Source organism: Ursus maritimus, unplaced genomic scaffold, assembly GCF_017311325.1.
Source record: "Ursus maritimus isolate PB19 unplaced genomic scaffold, ASM1731132v1 scaffold_1, whole genome shotgun sequence".
In the NCBI taxonomy this organism is placed as follows: Eukaryota; Metazoa; Chordata; class Mammalia; order Carnivora; family Ursidae; genus Ursus; species Ursus maritimus.
In genome coordinates, this window is record NW_024423343.1 from 29,167,924 (window position 1) to 29,171,268 (window position 3,345).

Sequence of the window (3,345 nt, forward strand, 5' to 3'; positions counted from 1 at the left end):
CATAAAAGTATTGGCAATCTTTGTGACACAAAGAAAACTCTTAAAGTATGAGTTTTTATTTTCATTGACCATTTATGTTTGTAAAATGGATAAAATAAGAAGAGCTTCCCTTAGGACCCACTGTTTTCTAGTGCTCAAGGAAAGATTTGAGCATTCTGTCAAGCTAGGTAAATAGAAAAAATACGTATAACATAATCACATATCAGATATGTACTTGGACAACTATAATAATAATCATAATAATGATAGGTAATGATTATTCAGCTTTTTGTGTGCTAAACACTCTGGTTTTACACGTATTATCTTGTTTTGTCCTTGCTACAACTCTGTGAGGTAGTGTTATCTCATTTTACAGATGAAGAAACTGAAGCCTAGGGATATTTGGTAGCTTGCCCAAGGTCACAGAAAAATAGTCAAGGACTCCAACCTAGTTCTCTCTGACTCCAAAGCTCATTGTTCTTACCTGCTACACATAATTCCGTCCCATTAATATGGATCTTACAGGTTGTTACTTCTAAGAATTAGCATTGAGAAGCTTAATGGATAGTACATTTTTCTATTTTCTCTTGAATCTGTTTATATGTCATGGTGATTTATGTGACATTTTTCTTTGTGTAAGAGATTACACACACATGCACCACTGGAGTGATGGAGTTAAGGGGTATAATTTAGGTCTTTGTTGATGTTCCATACTCATTATATTAACCATCTACAGTTTTAAGTCAACTAAATTATTCCAATAATAAAGACAAAACTAACAGCTTTCATAATTTTCAGTTGTCAAAACAAAAAGGAGGTAAAATTTTATAATTAATCTAGGAAATAATTTAAAGCCATATTAAATGTTTTTCAGACTCTATGGTCAGAATCCTTTTGTTCTGTAATCCTTATTCCTGCTTTCACTAAAGACATAGCCCAATTATAGGATGCAATATTACTGATACAACAGTAAGATTTTTCAAATAGTAGTATGTAATCGATACTTTATCTTCAAGAAGATAAATTGTACAGATTTTGTCTCCTGTAAGTTTTTTCCGAACTGTTTATTTTTTCATTAGCCATTACATTATGAAGTGTATTTTGCTTAAAGTACTTAAAATTCTAATTGCTTGAAATTGTACAAATTCTTGCTGAAATTCTTTGAATTCACAAACTTTGTGTCCCCCTCTACTTTCTTTACCCCTTAGCACTGTAGCTGACCTCAAGGGGGCATATGCTGCCAGTTTTGTATTCTACACAGTAACTTTTCAGTGAATGTGTGTAGACTTCATAGGCTTGGGGAATTCCCTTGGTGAGGAAATATTGTGTTCAAATGGAGAAGAGGTGATATATGACCAAGATGGTCCAGAATCCTTGGACTGCCATCTAGGCAACATGTGTTGAAGTTGTAATTCTATAAAAGAATACCTTGTCTGGGGTAAGTAGTACTCAATAAAATGGGCTGGTTTTTACATAAAGTAAACATGAAAGTCTGTCTAATGGGCACTTAATTAAACATGTAATGCTAAATATTAAGGTTATTGTGAATATAAACATTAAAGGTGGTTGCTGGGGAAAAAAAGGCTTTCTGAAGAAGATCCTCCAAATAGAAGAAAAATGCAGATAGGTGAGAATAACCTGGCTGATGGAATTATGATCCAAAATAATGAAAGAGTCAACAGTGAGAAAGTTACAGAGGCTCAAGGGCCAGGTCCCTTTCGGTGAAGATGGCAGTCTGGAAATACCCTCTCATTTAAAGAGGACCTAAATATGTATCACTAAAGCTTTAAGTACATTGTGTCTAATTTTAAGTACATTATATCTAAAACCCTGCAAACAATAGGTATCGAGACCCAAGAAATATCAAATAATTTGCCTAAAGTTACAGAGTTAGAGACCAAAGGCAAGGAAGTTTAATTAGAGATGTTTTATTGTCCCATGTTGCCTCAGATATAAGCCTCTTGGACAGCTATGAAAATTGAATAGATGTGCAAGAAAGATCTTAAAGCCTAAGCTCTATACAAAACGCTTCCCAAATTTATTGTGAATTGTATTATAACAAACACATTAATAAAAAGTATGTCCTCTTAGTTATACCCAGTATACAGTCATTTATCACTTTTTGTTGCTGAGTTATTTAAACACCACTTCTTGCCAGATCAGAACTTTGGAAAGGTTACTAAGAAAAATTTTAAGATTATTTCTTCATTTGTAAAATGGGGATAAAAATAGAATAATTGTATTTACCTCTACCTCATAATGTTGTTATGAGGATTAGGTCAGAAAACCTATGAAACTCTTAACTTACTTCCTGACACAGTAAATGTTCAATGTGCTCAGGAGCCAGACCATCATTAGAGGGAAATATGTATTCAAAGTTTTTCTAACAGTTTCAAGAGGTTGCAGCTCATCATCCATGGGAGTTTTGTTGTTGTCTTTTAAACTAAGCTCTATACCCAGCATGGGGCTCAAACTCACAAGAGCTCAACAGTCGCTCTACTGACTGAACCAGCCAGGCGCCCCTATGGGAGTTCTTGATGCTAAAATTAAAAGTCCCCGTTCTAAATGAATGAAGTGAAAAACTCTCAAACGATTGGTTGTGAGGGAAAGTCATGCCTAATATAACCTCCAGCTTTTATTTTTCTAAAGAAATGCATTCCTTTCCTAAGGCTCCCAGGAATTAAACGACTTACCTGAGGTCAGCCTAATCAACAAAACACTGCTACTACATACCATCCACCAAGGCTGTGTGAAAACCTATTATGCAGAACTCTGTGCTTATTTTGATGGGAGATTTACTGAGTCTGTTGGGTTCTAACCCTTAAAAGATTACTTCTAAGAGCAAAACCATAAAAATAGTGCTATCAGAAGGGGAAGATTATTTGCTAGTGATAGAAAGGGTACTGAAAGAGGGTTAGAGCTATTGATGTGCGCAAAGGGGGCTGGTGGATTCTTTTGCCAACATAAACTTTTGATTAATGTAAACTGTCAGACTTACTGTTAAACAAATTACCCTACCACTAGTCAACACCTAAGGAGAGAAGAACTAAAGCAGCTTAAAGCAGTGCTAAGAGGTGTTTTTCAAAATGTAAGTATGTCATGACTGCTGTTAAGATGTCACTAGTAACACTGCAAATCCCTTGTTAGCAAAGATCTGGTTTGTCTTTGAAAATGAGGGCTTAAGCAGAAATTACGGTATGCATGAGTATGACTAGCTATTTTTTAGGACATTTTGTGAGGCTACTCCTATATTAGCAGAGCTAGACCTCACGTTTGTGGTTGATTCAACGTTGGGAAACAGTCGGCATGAAAATAATCTGATAAAGAACTATTGGAACAAAAACTTGTGTATAGACATATATATGG